Below are 20,362 nucleotides of genomic sequence, written 5' to 3'. Positions count from 1 at the left end.
GCACAAAACTGAAAAAGGAAACCATGAAAAGAAAGAGCTAGGGTTTAGCTCCTACCTGGTCCAGACGGCGCTGAAAATCGTCCGCAGAATCTCCCGGAATCAGCTGGTAAAAATCAAGGGGGAAGAGGCACCTCCAGAACTCCAACAAACCAAATTCAAATGAAATGGTAAAATGAGAGGTAAAAACACCTTTTAATGGCTTTTTACGTAGTTCAAAGCGGAATATTAGGGTTATAATCTCATTTTCATGCAAATATTATTCATTTCTAACAAAGTTTGTTGCAGCAATTGAGAATGCAGTACTATCCTTGAAAAGAGAAAAGCTATTTATGGTAAAAATCAAAATTTGACTATATAATCGAGCAGTTTTAGCATAAAGTTCATGCTCGTTAAAAAATAAACGCAAGATCCGAGCAGTTTTAACGCAGTCTTCATGCTCGTTAAAAAATAAATATAAGAAGTGAGCAGAGTTTCCTCCAGTGTTTAAGCTCATTTTTAACTAAAAAATGAACCTATCCTGGTAAATAACCACTGTGATCGTAAATTTATCAGCCATAAAAACCTTGGTCGTGTTTGCACCTGCCACCTCCACTTGTCATTTGGCCGATTGTTCACCTCCATATGATTGTTTACCCATTTTGAGGAATAGTTGCGAAGAGTGATTTCACCTAGCCATCCCTGTGACACTGCCGTGATTGGAAAATTCCAACCTGTACCTGGAATCAGTTGTTATCCCTGTTTATCACTCGTTCCTGAAAAGACGAGTCTTCTTTAAGCTCTTTTCAACTGACTCGTAAAATATGAAAAGATTGCCGAGTTTTGGCCTTCCAGCTCGTTAAAGGACAGGAAGAGCTATCCCTCCTCTAGATTTTAATCTTTTTGGACCTGAGGGATTATTGCACAAAAAGATCGAGCGCTTGTTTTGTTCGGCTCGTTAAAGATATCGAAAACTCATCCCTTTTGTATTGTTTTATACTTTTTCGGACTTAAGGGATTAGATGACGAAAAAGGAATTTTGGAGTTAACTTTATGTACCTTTTCAGACTCTCTAAAAATGAAAAGGACTGAGTTATCCTTGTCATTAGACTCGTTAAAATGATAAATAGCGACAAACTTGTCTTTGGACGAGAACGAGTTTCCCTATCGCTAGGCTCGTTAAAACATAGCGATGGGCTTGCCCGAAGGGCAGGTTATAGAACAAGCATATGTTATCCTCCTCAAGCTGGACAAAAGTAAAGAGGTACTGGTCAGCAATGACTGGGGAAAAATTGGGAAAGATCAAGAAAACTTTGATGGTAGCAGGTCGCTCTTGAACATGACACTTTTCCTCCGTACCACAATCGAGTTAGGTTGTTTCATTCACCGGTCACATCACCATGGTCTTGCCATACCATCCATATTTGGGGTAATGCTACCAATCCATCGCATCAGTGTCACCATATGTTCAAGAGAAGTCATTCAGAAAGAGTCAACCGGGTCCCATCCACTGCCATACATTATCCTTCATCCATTCATGCCCGCCACCCTAAATCATATGTCACAGATTGTTTTCACCTCCATTAAAATCATTAGCTCCATTCCGTGTCACTGATGTGGGATTCATTAAGGCCCTCCTTTGACGGATCGCTCCTTGTCGACATCAGCTCATTATCCAAGGAGTTGATCTAGGGACACCCCCTTCAGTACTTTGAAGCTTGCATGCCTCAATGGCAAGTTTCTCACTTCCGGTGACAGGTATACATCAATGACCTTCGACCAGAAGATTTTGCGTGGTGTTCGACGCCAAGTCCTTTATTCACACCACGTGAATTGTACTGCAGTACCTTGAGGGTCATTATCATTATCGGTGATTCCTCTCGCGCTTGTTAACGGTTTACATCATTGACCGATAATCAAGCGATGTCTTTCCATGTTCGACTTCAGCGCAATTCTCACATGGATCGACTTGTACTTAGAGTGAAGATCGAACGAGTTTGAAGACCCCGGATCTAGTTTCATCCATCCGAGCTGCGATATATATTCAGGAAAAAATAGAGACATTTGACATGTACATCATTGCAACAGATGATCATCCTACTCAAAGGATGATAATTTTCACCAAAATTATCAGTCTACTATCAGACGATCGTCTGTTCTATGTACAAAAATGAATTTATAAAGCTGAGCATGGACATGCCCGCCTCAGCTAGATCATGAAAGCAGAATGAATCATAATGTATTGTATTCTATTTTATTATAGGTCTCCTCCCAACAGATGGATGAACTTCGGACCCTCCTGGATAAAGCATTTCACCCAATAAACGGCCTCATACTTTAGGGGGCAACTGTTATAGACATTTTTGTGCTTTGCATCACTGAGCATGAAATGTCAATAATCAAGGGATCCAAAGTCCCTAAACATGTTGTTCCTACCCCTAGAGGAACAAGGCCAGCAAACCACAACACTTAACAAAAGTTCTCCACCTGAAAACACTCAAAACAAGGAAATTCTGGATCATGTCAACTGCTCCACTGAGCATCTGCGCTGAATGTCAACTGCTCCACTGTCTACCTGCGTTGAATGTCAACTGCAAAGAAGGCTACCTGCGCTGAGCGAGTTTGGACAAGTGGCAGAGTCATTTCTCAAGGTGTCAATGCCCAGGAAGCTTCCAAAATGACACTTGGATCAGGGAATTCGACTGGTGATGAGTAAGAGGTTCCAAATCTCCAAGTGGAAGCAAGAACCTCCAAGTGGACTCAAGAACTGAAGTGGGAGAAGACACTAGTCAGCTTCATACCAGCCTCAAGCTGACTCATCCTCTCTCCAAAACTCCTATATATAGATCTCTCTCATGAGGTCTGAGGAGGCTGGAATTTGGTATTTGCAAAGAATTGTTGTTGGTTTGTGGCTAGAAACATTGGGTGTGTTATGCTTTGAAAGGAGCTGAAGAAGGAATTCCATTCTGCTGGGAAGGAGATGCTGGGTTGGAGCCCTATGGGTTGTATCTCTTCCTGAATCCTGTTACTTTCAATAAAGCTATCTTGATTCTTTCCTATATGCTGGTGTATTTTGTATGATTGCATTAGTATATTTGATTTACTTCTAATCCTGAATCATTTATGAATATGTATATTTGCCTTTGTATTGTGTTCTTCTCTTGTTGCAAGTAGCTGTTCTCTTGTGATCTCGTGGGATTCAAGTAGCTGTTCTCTTGATCAAACGAGGAGGCAAGTAGCTGTGGACACACAAAGAGAAGAGGATCTAGTTCGAGGGACAACCGGAAGACAACGGTAAGTCTGCCGATCTCCTCTCTTTCATATTTCATAAAGGAAGTAATCATGATAGCTGTATTCGTTTGTTGCTAAGGCGTTATCACACCTTAGGTGGATAGGATCATCCTAAATAGGCATTTTTCCCCACAACAGTAAGATATCATCAATCTCCAAGTGGAATCAAGAACTATCAGAGAGAAGACACTAATCAAATCTCAAAAGCTGACTCACCCCACTTGCAAACATCTATATATGGATCCCTCATCCCAGAGATCCAGAGGCTGGAATTTTGTATCTTGTAAGGAAGTGTTGCTAGTTTCTTGGTGTAACATCATAGTGTTGGGTGATCTAAGCTTTTGATGAGGTGAAGAAGGTCTTTCTTGCTGAGAGGATGACACTGGGTCAGAACAATTGGTTGTAATCCTCTTTGCTATTCTTGATTATTGATAAAGCTATTCAATTTTTCCTCCACATTCTTGTATGATTGATGATATATGAATTTGTGTGGTTAATATATATATGGTCTTATATTGTTTATGATAGTAGATCTATGTTCTTGGATAGTGTTATGCTGCTTTGATTCTACAGGTGCTCTTTGAAGTTGGGTAGACGAGGAAGCGAGTGGCAAAGATCTATCAGAAAAGAGAGGAGTCAAGCAAGGAACCAAGTGCAAGATAGAGGCTGGTCTCCTTCTTTCCCCTCTTATCTACCTCTCATAAAGGAAAACGAAAGTGGTTTTGGTTTGTTTTTTTCTAAGGTAGCTACCAGCCTTAGTGGGACTAGCAGCTTTGCATAGATACTAGATTTCCCGATAACAAAATGGTGACTCCGCTGGGGAGCAAATAGATTGTTTGTTTGTCTATATTTGTTTGCTTTATAAACTTACAGATGGAGCCTGAAGTCAAGCCAGCTAGCCTTTGAACTGCATTTGCTATGCAAGTGCAAAGTAGATCAATGCTTCTTCAGTCTATCTCCAGGTTTTGTTTATGAACTGAACAATAGATTTACAAGCTCTCTTATTGCCCTTGTGGTGGCTCTAGTAACCTCTTTAGATCTACCCCTGTGATTTATTTACTAATTACCACTTGCTCAGCCTAAATCACTGAACTGAGCTGCAAACTGTGACCCGGAACCCAGTTGAAGTCTCGTCCCTGGACCATCGCACTGTCTCGTCTTTGGAAACTGGATGCATCACACTTCCCGTGTGTAGTAGGTGCGCTGCATCTCACTTTCCCTCTGTTACAAGTGCGCTGATCAGACAAGACCTCTTCTGCTCTTAGATTTTGGTTTCTGTGTTCACTCTTTTCATCTCTATTCAGGAGTTTTGCTGTATGTAGTCAGTATACATCTATTGGAACCCCCTTCCTTACCATTATTCTGCCTCCATTTTGAAAAGAACTGTAAATGTTTTTATGTATTTTGAGCCATTTTCAGTTCTCTTTTAGAAAGAAGTAGCGTAATTGAACTGTCGTTTCTTGATTTGGAAGTGTTGCAAGTGTCGTTTTCAGTCATAGAAGAGAATCTGATTGTTCTTGATAGTCGATTACACTGTTACTCTTTTATTTGATTTGAATTAGTAGTTTTTCAAGTGTCAAAAGCAAGTTTTCAATTCCAAATCGCAAAGTGTCATCATTGTCTTCATTTTGTCTTGAAAAGAAAATTGTTAGTAATGTCGCTTTGAAAAACAATTCAGATTTGCGCTTAGCTTTCTTTTTATCATTCACATATTAAGAAGGCTGAAAACAAATACATGCATGTGAATTTGCATTTAGACTGTTTGTTGGTTTGATTTAGGATAGTGCATATACTGTGTGCTCTCTGCTCTATGTTTAAAGAATATCATCTCTCTTTCTTTAGTAGCTAGGATTTTCATTGCAAAAAGGAGATTAAACGATTGTTTATCATCTTAGATTGCATTTTAGGAATTGTATATCAATATCACACGGTGAACCTGAAAGGAAAATTTCTTAAGCAAGATCAACTGTAAAATAAATTTAATGAATCTAAAAACACTTTGGAACCTGACGCACAACATTTAGAAGTCTAGGCTAGAGACGTATTCCGGCGTCGTAAAGCCTAGTAACTATTTTTTTCATCGCTGGTTGGGTGATTCCTCCACTTTGAGATGATAAGTGCAAGTACGGACTTGTGCTCCCACATACCGTCGAGTATATATTGGGAGACCACAATAGGCTTTATCCTTTATCCATAGGAAGCCGTGTCTGCCGCCCTATCGATCACAATGCGCTGAACATAGCATTCAGAAAGATTGACTATCGTACCGTAAAAAGTATTCTGCAGTTTTGTGATTGGTTTGGTAATCCCTCTGTCTAGATTTCCAGAGCAGTCTCTTTCGTTCCTTTTCAGACTCCTTAAAGGAAAAGGTCCATCTGAGCACTTGTCACTTCAATCTCATTAAAAATCGAAGGCGACTAGAGTCATCTTTTGTGTTTTCTCGACTCTTAAAAATTGAAAAAACAAGTTGTGTCAAAGTGTCTAAAATTTATTTTAATCGAAATAAACATCACCTTTCCTACGTTGATATTAGGTTGAGAAAAATGGAGTCCACCAACCAAGGATTTCCCCTTGGAGGAAATCCTAGTCCTTTCTCCTCTTGGGGAGATGTTGGTGCACCCCATATGGCCACATTGTCGCTTCCAAGATTGACAATCGGCTTGCCTGTATGGCTCTTCTCGACCTCCGTCGTTCAGAACATCGTGATTCCTGAACAATCAAGTCAGCAACTAAATGATACCAAAGTTACCCCCCAACCTTCTACTTCGTCCAGTTCTCCCTCTCCTCCTTCCTCTTCGCTTGATCATGCTGGTAAAGCCAAAAATCAAGTAACTGAGAAAAAGAAAGAGAAGAAGAAGAAAGAGAAGAGAAGAAGGAGCCAAAGGCGAAAAGGGGCGACCAGGTATCGCCTAGCAAAAATCCACACACTGCACCATCCAGGCCTAAATTGCCATGTGTCATTTGCAAAGGATAGCACTATCATCGAGATTGTCCTTGCATCCCTTGGATCTTAAGGGACTGGTCTCCTCGTTTGCACAATCAGGTGTCATCAACCTCTGACGATCATGTCGAGAATACACCGTCAACTAGTGAAAGTAAAGCCCTTGGACAAAAAGGAAAATGTAAATTTCCTTGTAAACTATGTGAAGCGATCACGCCGTCCACCGTTGTCCCTTCTTAGATGAGGCTAAAAGAGTTTTGGACGACCGTCTGGTTTCACCGTTACGGCTTCCTCCTAGATATAAGAAGCTCTTGCCGAGTCTGTCACTAGTCGAAAATCTGGCCGACACGCCGTTGTGGTCGGCCGAAGCGTCTATCATTGAAGATAAACCATCTGAATCCACACCAGACGAAAGTCAAAAGGTTGAGGCGCTAGTTGACCCGGTCTTGCCTTCAGAGGATCCATCTTCAGATGATACAGTCACCGGAGAGAACAAGAACGACACCATCCAAATTCTCTTCGTAAGCACAGACTCTGATGAACATGGGAGCAGTCTACCCATTCCTTTACCATAGGAAGGAAGTTCGTCAGAGTCGTATCCGGCCGTCTATTCGGTCCCACCTCCAAGCAACCTAGTTGTTTCCTTCGATTGGAATCTACTAGGCAGACCCCGCTTACCGGCTAGTGTACCATTTCAAATCATTGCTCAAATATATAGAATGGTCATGGCCAGTACCATCATAGATGAAGGGGCTTCTGTGAGTATCCTTTCCTCAATTGCTTTGAAAGCGTTTGGTTCGCCATCGCTTTTGCCTGAAATGAGAAATCTAACAGGCTTTGACAAAGGAACCGGTCGACCGTTAGGGATCCTTCCCAGTGTGCCAATAACATTGAGAAAGAAAACCATTCACATGAACGTAATGGTAGTCCAAAGACCCCTGTATTATAATCTACTCCTTGGACGTGACTATATTTATTGCATGGGAGCCATTGTCTCCTCACTCTTTAGAGTAATGTGTTTTCCGCATGAAGGAAGAGTGGTCAAGCTCATAGACCAACTTTCATTCCTTGGTTCACACATCGCAAATAGTCAAATACCATCCCTGAATGGTCTTTTCATGCAAGGAATGTCTCATCAATCCCCAGTCCGTCCACCTGATGAGCGCGAGTGATTCATGAGGACATGACTGAAACCCAGGGGGCATGCACCCTGGTCTGTTTCGGCAGGAAAACCTTGGGCATAGAGTAGGTTTCCACAAAGGATATATGACTGGTTGACACACCCGTCCATTTAGGAAAATGGGGTTAGACCAGAATAAGATACCTCTGTTAAAAGGTAGGCCTTTCCCAATAAAACAAATGTTTTGTCTGCAAATTGAGGGGTAACCTGGAAACTCTACTTCACTATACCTGGGGGCATGCAAACCTTTTGGCATGCAAGCGAAGAGTGGCCATTTATTTTTTAAATTTGTAGGTCCTCTAACCCTTTAAACTCGTAGGTGGTCGTTTCCTAACTTGCACAAAGAAAGGATGCGGGGCAAAGCTTTGAAAAAATCCCATTTTAAACGAGACATCCTTATTATACGATTGGATCAAGCAGTTTTAACGCAGAATTCAATCTCGTTAAAAAATAAACATAAGCAATGAGAAAATGTTTCCCCAGAGTTTAAGCTCATTAAAAAATGAACCAATTTCCAGTAAATAACCATCGTGAATGTACTATAATCAGCCTTTGAAACCTTCGTCATGTTCTCATCATCACCTCCACTCTATTTTTGCCGATTATTCACCTCCATTTGATTGTTTACCCTTTTTGAGGAACAGCTGCGAAGAGTGATCCTGTTAGCCATCCTTGTGACACTACCGTGATCGGAAAATTCCAAACCTTACCTGGAATTAGCTGCTACCCGAATTTATCTCTAGTTCCTTAAAAGACGAGTCTCCTTTAAGCTCTTTTCAACTGACTCATAAAATATGTAAAGATTGCCAAGCGATTGGCCTCTCCAGCTCATTAAAGTGACCGGAAGTGATATCCCTCATTTATATTTTAATCTTTTTGGACTTGAGTAATTATTACACAAAAATATCGAGCGCTTATTTTGTTCGGCTTGTTAAAATTACCGAAAATTCATCCTTTTTGTATTGTTTTATACTTTTCCGGACTCAAGGGATTATATGACGAAAAAGGATTATTGGAGTTTTCTTTACGTCCCTTTTTAGACTCTCTAAAATTGAAAAGGACCAAGTTATCTTTGTGATTAAACTCGTTAAACCCGAATAGCGACAAACTTGTCCATACAGACAAGAATGAGTTTCACTATCGCTAGGCTTGTTAAAACATAGCGATGGGTTTGCCCGAAGGGCAGATTATAGAACAAGCATATGTTATCCTCCTCAAACTTGACAAAAATAAAGAGGTACTGGTCAGAAATGACTGGGGAAAAATTGGGAAGAAAACTTGAAGAAACTTTATTGGTAGCAAGTCGCTCTTGAACATGACACTTTCACTCTGCATCTGAGTCGGGTTGGGTTGTTCCATTCACTAGTCATATCACCATTGGTCCATCACACCATCCATATTTGGGGTTAACGCTACCAATCCATCATGTCAGTGTCGCCGATATGTTCAAGAGAAGTCGCTTAGAGAATTCACCTGTGTCTCATCCACTATAATACATTTACACTCCATTCTTTCATGACCACCACCATGAATCTTATGTCATCATATTGTTTTCACCTCCATTAAAATCATTTGCTCCATTCCGTGTCATTGATGTGGGATTCACTAAGGCCCTCCTATGACGGATCGCTTCTTGTCGACATCAGCTCATTATCCAGGAAGTCGATCTAGGAACAACACTTTCAGTACTTTGAAGCTTGCATGCCTCAATGGCAAGTTTCTCACTTTCGGCGACAGGTTTACATCAATTGCCTTCGACCGAAAGATTTTGTGTGGTGTTCGATGCCAAGTCCCTTATTCACACCACGTGAATTGTATTGTAGTACCTTGAGTGTCATCATCATTATGGGTGATTCCTCTCATGCCTGTTAATAGCTTACATCATTGGCTAGTAATCAGGTGATGTCTTTCCATGTTCGACTCCAGAACATCTCTCACATGGATCGACTTGTACTTTGAGTGAAGATCGAACGAGATTGAAGACCTTGGATCTAGTTTCATCCATCCAGGCTGCGATATATATTCAGGAAAATAAAGACATAAAATGTACATCATTGCTGCACAGATAATCATCCCATCCAAGGGATGATGGCTCTACCAAAATCATCAGTCTGCCCACAGACGATTTTCCGTCTTATGTACATGAAAATGAATTTATAAAGCTGAGCATGGGAATGCCCGCCTCAACTAGATCATGAAAATGTTATGAAGATAATGTATTGTATTGTATCTTATTACAGGTTGCCTTCCATTTTGAGAAAACTTCGGATCCTCATGATAAAGCATTTCACCCGACATCAAAAGATTAACGACCTCATGCTTTAGGGGGCAACTGTTATAGACATTTTTGGGCACTGCAACCCCAATCATAAATTTCCATAAACCAAGGGCTCCTAAGTCCCTAAAAGTGTTGTTCCAACCCCTAAAAGAACAAGGTCAACTGATTACATCATCTCCCCGAAGTTCTCCATTAAAAACTACTCAAAACTGGTCAAAATTGGACCATCTCACCTGCTGCATGGTCAAAGTGCACTGCATCCCACCTAAATGCACACAGGAGGTGCGATGCATACTGAAAATCCCTTCTATGGGGTGCGATGGGCAAGAGTGGACAAATGGCAAGGTCAATCTGTGAGGTGGAGGATCATGAAATCTTCCAGAAACTTCTCCTGTGACACTTGCCTCTCTGCATTCTCCCAGGGATGAGTAAGAGATCATCAATATCCAAGTGGAATCAAGAACTATCAGAGAGAGGACACTAATCAAATCTCAAAAGCTAACTCACCCCCCATGCAAACATCTATATATGGATCCCTCATCCCAGAGGTCCATAGGCTGGAATTTTGTATCTTGTAAGGAAGTGCTGCTAGTTTCTTGGTGTAACATCATAGTGTTGGGTGATCTAAGCTTTCCATGAGGTGAAGAAGGGCTTTCTTTCTGAGAGGATGACACTGGGTCAGAACAATTGGTTGTAATCCTCTTTACTATTCTTGATTATTAATAAATCTATTCGAGTTTTCCTCCACATTCTTGTATGGTTGATGATATATGCATTTGTGTGGTCAATATATATCTGGTCCTATATTGTTAATGATAGTAGATCTATGTTCTTGGATAGTGTTATGCTGCCTTGATTCTATAGGTGCTCTTTGAAGCTGGGTAGACGAGGAAGCGAGTGGCAAAGATCTATCAGAAGAGAGAGGAGTCAAGCAAGGAACCAAGCGCAAGACAGAGGTTGGTCTCCTTCTTTCCCCTCTTATCTACCTCTCATAAAGGAAAACGAAAGTGGTTTTGGTTTGTTTGTTTCTAAGGTAGCTACCAGCCTTAGTGGGACTAGCAGCTCTGCATAGACACTAGATCTCCCGATAACAGTCTATTAGAGCCATCCTTGATTTGAGTGTTAGCTAAATAACGATTCTTTAATGCGGAATTAAAACTTAAAGAAATCATAAAGAATGTAAAAAACTCGATGCCTATCAAAACATACTTCTGGCCATTGATGCTATTCACACTCCAATGTATTTCATACAAAACTACCTACAATCTGAGAAAACTCCTCCGATGCAAGACAATGGAAAGTTGAAAGACGACCTTCAAAATTCCTTAAAGAAAGTCAAGAGATTTTACAGTTACAGGAGAAAAACACGAGTTTATAAGAACAAACTAGAACCAGCGATGCGATTATAAAAAGCCTAAAAGATAAAACAGATATGTTACACATCAAAAGTGAAAAGAGTGAGGCTGGGATGGCTCATATTTATATTCAGAAGGGTGAGTTGCTATGCAAAGGAGATGAAATTAGCAATCAAGAACTTTCCTATGCTCTATCAGAGATAAATGATCTTAAAGTCAATGTTCTGTCCGAGACAAATGATCCCTTATCAGTGAAGGCGGTGACTGAAAAAAACTGCAAGCAAGCTGCCTGCAAATCAAACAACATCAAGGATCACACCTAAGGAAAATACGCCAAGCAGGATGTAGCAAGAATCAAACAATGAGGAGCAGCAGCAACAACATAGATAAAAATTCACCCAAAATCTCTCATCCGTGTAGCACTTCCAAGCTCTGTTCACTCTAACTTGATGGTGTAAAGCTGAAGGGGATTGAGTTAGTGAGCTTGGGGACCAAACAGAAGTATATATAGCCAAGCTTCCATCAAGCTTCTACTGCCTGTGTGTCAAGTGTTCCACAGATCATGGTAGAGAACTGCAGAGGGAGTAATGGACCACTCTAGAAGCTCCCAATAAGAAATTAATTAACTGCAGTTGATTTCCATAATTTAAGGAAATAACTATAGTTGGTTTCCATAATCTAAGGAAATGACTGCAGTTGGTTTCCAAAAATTACTATAGTTGGTTTCCAGAAAGCCATTGGGAAAGGGAGCTTAACATTCTCCCACTTGGTCCATACTTCCAATCTTAGTGTCTCATCTTAAAACACATCGATAATCTATATTAAGTAATAGATACATGAATCATGGAGATAAGTCCTCTAATGACGAGTATTATCTTCCATGTATTACTATGTATTTATTTCTATTAAAGTTTATGTGGCAGCAATTTCTTAATGAATAAACCTTATGTTTATTCTTGGTCCTACATAGATGAATTCTCTCAAATCAAATTAAGGTGCACATAAATAAGAGAAAAACATCACAGTAATTAAGAATTTCATTAAAATAACATTGTCCATACAATGAGAAACTATATAATGGAACCAAGTCCCATATTCATTACATGATCCTTGAATTTAAACGGCGGCATGCCCTTAGTCAAAGGATCAGTGATCATCAACTCAGTGCTGACATGCTCAATGACTACTTTCTTTTCTTTAACACGTTCTCTTATAGCTAAATACTTAATGTCGATGTGTTTATTTTGACTCCCACTTTTGTTGTTTTTAGCCATAAAAACAGTAGCTAAATTGTCGCAATATATTGTCAATGGCTTAGAGATAGAATCCATAATTGTAAGCCCAGAAATGAACTCTTAAGCCATACACCATGTAAAGTAGCCTCAGAACAGGAGAAGAACTCGACTTCCATAGTGGAAGTGGCAATCAAGGTCTGCTTGGCACTCGTCCATGATACCGCTCCACTTTCCATGATAAAAATGTATCCTGATGTTGATTTGCATGAATCAACACATCCAGCAAAGTCAGAATCTGAGTAGCCAATTACTTCCAAATTGTCCATTTGTCTATACATAAGCATGTAGTTTTTGGTTCCTTGAAGGTACCTCATTACTTTCTTTGCAGCACTCCGGTGGTCTAAATCTGGATCACTCTGGTATCATCCTAACATTCCCACAACAAATGCAATGTCAGGTCTTGTGTAGACCTGAGCATACATTAAGCTTCCGACAGCAGAAGCATATGGAATGTTCTTCATTTTTTCCCTTTCAAAGTCGTTCTTCGGGCATTGGTTCAAACTGAACCTATCACCCTTCATAATGGGAGCGACACTTGGTGAACAATCCTTCATCCGAAATCTCTCTAAAATTTTATTAATATAGGATCCCTGAGACAAACCCAAGATGCCTTGAAATCTGTCTCTATGGATCTTAATTCCAATGACATAAGATGCCTCACCCATATCCTTCATATCGAAATTTTTAGAGAGGAATTGTTTCACCTCATGCAGCAAACCCTTATCATTGGTTGCAAGCAAAATTTCATCCACATATAAAACAAGAAAACAAATTTTACTCCCACTAACTTTCAAGTATATACATTGATCCATAATATTTTCTACAAAACCGAAAGAATAAATCACATTATGGAATTTCAAATACCTTTGACGGGATGCTTCTTTTAAACCGTATAATGATTTCTTGAGCTTGCAAACCAAATGCTCACCATCACTAGAGGGGAACCCTTTAGGTTGTTTCATGTAAACTTCCCCCTCTAGATCTCCATTGAGAAATTTCGTTTTCACATCCATTTGTTGCAACTCTAATTCAAAATGGGCTATTAATGCCATAATAACGCACAAGGAATCTTTCTTAGATACAGGAGAGAAATTCTCTGTGTAATTGATTCCTTCTTTCTGAGTGAATCCCTTAGCAACAAATCTTGCCTTGTATCTCTCAATGTTGCCCAATGAGTCTTTCTTTGTCTTAAAGACCCATTTACATCCAATGGCTTTCACACCATTAGGCAACTCAACAAGATCCCAGAATCCATTACTCTTTATAGAATTCATCTCTTCCTTCATGCATCATATCATAATTCTGATTTATTAGATTCATGTAGATACACAACATAATCATCAGGAATTGCTGATCTCTTTGGTCTAGTAGATCTTCTTAATGTTGTACCACCATCTTCCTGAGAAGTATGTGGTTCAACTCATTGTTCAAAAGTTCTTGGCAACTCTTGAACTACCTGATCTACTAGAATGTCGTCAAAAGCTTGTGGAACTTCAACAATTGGTTGTTCAACACCAATTTGTACTTAAGGGGGGCTGTGAACAGTAACCAATTTATCACTTGAGGTGGAAGGTTGAGATTCTAAATGACCCTTCTCAGAAACTATGTTCCTAGTTTGATCGCTCCCACTGATCAAGTCATTTTCAAGAAACTTTGCATTTCTTGATTCCACAATCCTAGTGCTGTGAGATGGACAATAAAACTTGTAACCTTTAGACCTTTCAGCATATCCAATGAAATACCCACTGATGGTCCTTGGGTCCAGCTTCTTCTCTTGTGGATTATGTATTCTCACTTCAGACGGGCATCCCCAAATGTGCATATGTCGCAAACTCAGTTTCCAACCTTTCCATAATTCAAATGGCGTTTTAGGAACGACCTTGGTTGGAACTCGGTTTAATATATACATTGTTGTCTTAAGTGCTTTAGTCAACAAGGATTTAGGAAGATTGGAGCTGCTAAGCATACTTTGCACCATGTCCAATAATGCTTGGTTTCTTCTTCTGCTACACCATTCTGGTCAGGTGAACTAGGCATGGTGTATTGGGCAACAATCCCATGCTCTTGAAGAAATCTTATGAATGGCACAGGTGCTTGTCCATCTTCTGTGTATCTACCATAAAATTCTCTACCTCTATCTGATCTCACGATCTTAATTTGCTTCCCGCATTGTTTCTCTACTTCAACCTTAAAGATCTTAAAGGCATCTAATGCTTCGCTCTTTTTATGAAGCATGTAGAGATACATATATCGTGAGTAATCATCTATAAAAGAGATGAAGTATCTCTGACCATGTGAGTCCATGTCTGGACTTCATATATCAATATATATGATCTCTAATATGTCCAAACTCCTATTGGCACCTTTATTTGACTTGTTGGTCTACCTTCCCTTTATGCAGTCCACATAAGTCTCAAAATCAGTAAAATCCAAAGTATTAAGTATCCCTTCATTTACTAATCTTTTAATTCTTTCTATGGAGATATGACCTAATCTTCGGTGCCATAATTTACAGGAATCTTCATTAATAGCACATCTTTTAGTGCCAGTGTGAACATGCATTGAATCATAAGTGACATTGTTTTGTAAATTAATGCAGTAAAGACCATTAGACAAAATACCATTCCCAACATAATCAGATTTATAAAATAAATTGAATGATGTTTCTAAAATGTTGAAGGAATATCCATAAGGTACAAGCCTTGAAACTGAAATGAAATTTCTAGAAAAACTTGGAACATAAAAGGTCTTTTTTTAATTCTAAAACAAAGCCACTACTTAAAGTTAAATAGCATGTTCCTATAGCTTCCACATGCGAGCCCATCTTGTTTCCTCATAAGATGCTTTGCTCACTTCCCACTGGCTTCCTTAGGTTTTGGAAACCCTGTAAGGAATTCAAAATGTGAATTTTTGATCTAGAATCAATCCACCAGGTCTTAATATTGACATTAACCATATTAGATTCATAACAAACAAATGAGAATGGATTACCTTTATCCGCAAGCCATTTCTGAAATTTGGCACATTCCTTCTTCATGTGTCCCTTTTTTTTACAAAAGAAACACTTGGAATCCTTCTTGATATCGGCTTGAGGAGGTACTTTACCTTTCCCTTTCCGATTGGCTTGAGATTTTCCATTTCTTCACGTAACTAGCATTGCACTTTCTCCCAGTTCTATCACCAGTCTCTCTTCCTCTTGAACACACATGGTCATGAGTTCATTAATTGACTATTTATCCTTATGTGTGTTGTATGAGATTTTGAAGGGTCCGTATTGGTGCGGAAGGGTGTTCAGAATGTAGTGCACTAGGAAGGACTCCGATATTTCAACCTCAAGTCTCTTCAATTGAGCCATAGTGTTCCTCATTTGCATGATGTGCTCGCAAACACCTTTCACACTGGTGAGCCTCAGGGATGAGAACTTCATGATTAGAGTGCTTGCTAGTGCCTTGTCTGAAGTGATGAATTGATCATCAATGGCTTTCAGCAAGTCTTGGACTTTTTCATGTTGATCAACAAAACCACGAATACCAGCTGAAATTTTAGTCTTAATGAACATCATGCTTAGGCGATTAACTTGCTCCCATCGTTCATAAAGCATGATGTCCGCTGCAGTGCTAGTATTAGTGAGTGCTGATGGTTCATCTTTCCTAATAGCATAGTCTATATCCATCCACCCCAAATGAAGGAGAACTCTCTCTTTCCAGACCTTATAGTTATCTCCTTTAAATTCAAAGATATCACAATGAATTTTAGAGAAATTTGCAGGTTGTACAACTGCATAAAATTAAATATCACATGCTTATGTTAAAATTGAGGCCTAAAAATAAAATTTCATGCTTTACCAATGTAAACCATGCTTAAAATTGAATCTAATGACATAAAAATTTCCTGTGGGCTAAATTTTCAATTCAAGCAGATTCAATTATTCTTTATGATATAATTTATCAAATTATTCACTTAATTCATAATTCTAAAGGGTATATTATGATTATAATTTGATATAAATTCTATCTTAGATTTGAACTTTATGATAAAACTATTAATTCATAATTCCTGTGGGTAAGTTATGAATATTTTATCCTAATTAATTATATAAATATAATAAAAATTCACGTGGCATAAAATTTATTATATTTGTATAATTAATTACAATTAATGTCTAAATATTCTTTATGTGATTCTAATCAATCATAGTATATAATATTATTTAATTAGAGATGTTGTGGATATTCTCTAATCAATTAAAATTATATGGATCACTAGACATTATTTCTTAGATAAAAATTAACTTGATATGAGAATAATGATAATTTGCATAAATAAAACTATAATATTCGTGCATAACATTTAACGATGGGTCTCGTATACTCATCCAAAATAGCATGTTTTAATTTAAAACGGAAATAATCAATTCATGCAAATTAAATACGAGCATAATTAATAAATTTTGCACAATAATTATCCAAATACATATAGTTAAATAAATATTATAACCATAAAAATTGAGCAAAAATTAGATATATTTCCAAATAAATGCCTTAATTCAGAAAATTCTCAAAATATAACATTAGCAAAATAGAGCATGTCTATAAACACCAAGGCAGAGATAAAAAAAAGGCTCTGATACCAAATGTTAGCTAAATAACGATTCTTTAATGCGGAATTAAAACTTAAAGAAATCGTAAAGAATGTAAAAACTTGATGCCCAAGAAAACATACCTCTGGCCATTGATGCTATTCACACACCGATGTATTTCGTACACAACCACCTACAATAGCAAACTCCTCCCATGCAAGAGAATGGAAAGTTGAAAGATGATCTTCAAAATGCCTTAAAGAAAGTGAAGAGCTTTTACAGTTACAGGAGAAAAACACGAGTTTAGAAGAACAAATTACAACCAACGATGTGATTATAAAAACCCTAAGAGATAAAGCAAATATGTTACATATGGTTCATATTTATATTCAAAAGGGTGAGCTGCTACGCAAAAGAGATGAAATTAGCAATCAAGAACTTTCATACGCTCTATCAGAGATAATGATCTTAAAGTCAATGTTCTGTCCCAAACAAATGATCCCTTATTAGCAAAGGCGGTGACTGAAAAACAAACTGCAAGCAAGCTACTTGCAAATCGAACAGCATCAAGGATCACACCTAAGAAAAATACGCCACGCAGGATGCAACGGGAATCGAACAATGAGGAGCAGTGGCAGCAGCATTTCACCTAAAATCTCTCATCCATGTGGCACTTCCAAGTTCTGCTCACTCTAACTTGATAGTGAGCTTGGGGACCAAACATAAGTATATATACCCAAGCTTCCATTAAGCTTTTTTTGGCTATGTGTCAAGTGTTCCACAGATCATGGTAAAGAACTGCAGAGGGAGTAATGGACCACTCCAGAAGCTCCCAACAAGGAATTAATTAATTACAGTTGATTTCCGTAATTTAAGCGAATAACTACAGACTACAGTTGGTTTCCATAATCTAATAAAATGAATATAGTTGGTCTCCAGAAATTACTGCAGTTGGTTTCGAGAAAGCCATTGGGAGGGGCAGCTTTAACATTGAGAACTCCGTTCTGTGGAAGGTCATAGTAATCGGGTGTCTGCGAAGGCAATGATAAATGGAATTTTCTTCGTGCAGCAACTAATACTTGAAGCAAGCTGGTGAATGAGCTTCCTTATAGTTTAACACGAATGTAGAGCTTTGCCCCATGAAGTAAGGTTGTGACAGAAAGAAACATCAGAATGGTGGGGATACCAAAACCCCAACCCCAGCTTATATTAACTTGAATGTATACTATGACAGTGAGTGCCACCACAGTCGATATCGTGGCTGAAAAGTAATACCAGTTAGAGAAGCTCTATGAAATTCTTTTCCCCTTTTCGCTAGTGTAATTGAATTGATCTGCTCCAAACGCTAATGAACGCGGTCTGATTCCCCCTGCTCCTATGCCCATAATTATAAAGGAGGAATAGAGCAAGGCATTTTGATGTCCTGATGCAAGTCTACATAGGGTTCCTACATTAGTGTTGCATGGAGGCGGCCTGAACTGCGGAAATATGGCCGTAAGTGAGAGAAGAGCTAGTCCCTTCACAAAAAAAACCAACAGATTAGATACATTTTCCACTTTATGGCAAACAGACAGAGTTACTGCCTGGAGTCAAAGATTTTCTTTCGAATTACTTTGGTTATGATATATTTCTTGACATTGGTTAAAATAGATTTCTTGACATTTTTTATGCGAGAAGGCAACCTACGATGACAGATGCTATGCTGCCAAGAGTAATAGTTCAGTATCTGCCCATATAAGAATCAGAGAGAAATGCGCACAGAAGAGGGGCAACGTTCACCGTTCCCGTCCACACGTGAATAATGTATGCAGCCGTCACATTTGGCACGTGGGATTCTTTTGTTAAGTAGACAATGAAATTTGAGGACAAACCTAGAGTTACTAAATTCTCACAAGCCCCGTTTCCTGCCATTTCAACACTGACAAATCCAATTTTTATCACTAAGATACATCCGCAAAATCACTAAATTAATGACATATTACAGGCACTGGATAAAATCAAACTCTGTGTTGAGAAAAAAACACGCCCATCTTTGTGCGAGGGTGAACTATCGAGTTAACAATGACATTTCAAGATATATCCAAAATGGGTCTAACTATGGAACAAGTTGGGCATCTAAAACTGATAAAAAACAAAGTCTTAACTATTGCAGTGTTACCTATTGCTGTAAGACAATTATATGAAATTGGGCTACGAGTAATCATACGTTTGGGAACATGATCAGATGTGCAAGACCAAGTAGGAAACAAAATAGGGAAACCAGCAGAGCACATAAACAAGATTAAAATGTACTATGGGTGGATTGGGTTTCTTCCATTAGACTTTTTCCATTCAATATGTTTTGACCTAAACTAATCATAATATAAAAAAAAACAAAAAATTATTATAAAAACCTAGAAAAAGAAACCTAAACCTACTAGTCATAAATTACTACCTATTTATTTCCAATTTTACAAAGCTGATGGTAATATTGACTAAAATAACTAAAATGGTTATAAAAACCTAGAAAAACAAGCAGGCTGGTCATAAATTCCTACCTATTTATTTCCAATTTTACACAGCTGCAGGTAATATTGACTGAAGCAGTATGGCAATGGCATGAACAAATAGGACAGAGACATATTTTGACACTGGTTAAATTAAATGCTGAGAGAACTTTAGACCATGGAAGCAACGCATGGTACCTCAATCAATGGAGAGACTAAGAATTTTACTAGATATATCATTTAAAAAAACAAAATTTTTGTGAGAAAAGGCATTGAGTTATCAATATTAAACTAGCCCGGGGTAGTAACTATCATTGATGAAACTAATATGGGTAGCGGCTTACCTATGATAAAAGGCACAGCATTCCATCCCCCTCGGCTTCTGCGATTGAAGGACCCCTCCTCATCTGTCTCCCGTTTGGTAAGCTTTTGGGCCTTTGTTGGCGCTACCCCGTGACCACGAACACACGACAAAATCGACACCACTGGGACTCTGGTTCTGTACTGGTCATTTCCCCATTCTTCTTCGTCCACCACATTGCTACCTTCATTTATGTAATTTACGTACAGATGGTAGAGAACCCAACTCCATCTGATTCTGGGCAGCCATGACTCTACAAGCTGGTGAGTAATGAGGGACACAAAGTAGCACAGCCACACGAAAATGCTTGGTTTGCTCAAAGAGATGCATTTATGGCTACTCGAAAGCGAACTTATGCAAGGATATGTAACCAGAAAGGATGAGATCTCAAGTGATGTCAAGAGATTGTTAAAGTGAGGTAACATGTGGTATCAGCTAAAGCAACTTTATCAGATTGGGCAGGAAAGTCAATAAAAAGACTTTTTAATGATGATGGTGAGGATATCACTTAAATTAAGTCTATATGTGCAAAGAAAATGAATGAAACTTGACCTTCATAATGAGAATGATATCATCTAAAACAAATTTTTTTTTTGAAAGGAAAGTCAATAACACTTCTT

The 20,362-nt window shown here is 38.7% G+C and overlaps 1 pseudogene; it reads right to left on the bottom strand.

Moving 5' to 3' along the window:
* Window positions 1-19,991, bottom strand: part of LOC149143023 (protein NRT1/ PTR FAMILY 2.9-like) — a 33,097-nt pseudogene extending 13,106 nt beyond the window's left edge.
* Window positions 19,992-20,362: the final 371 nt, after the last annotated feature.

This window comes from Pinus tabuliformis, chromosome X (assembly GCF_031772625.1).
Source record: "Pinus tabuliformis cultivar Carrire ecotype Pingquan chromosome X, CPIR1, whole genome shotgun sequence".
In the NCBI taxonomy this organism is placed as follows: Eukaryota; Viridiplantae; Streptophyta; class Pinopsida; order Pinales; family Pinaceae; genus Pinus; species Pinus tabuliformis.
This window is presented reverse-complemented; position numbering and strand designations above follow the sequence as displayed.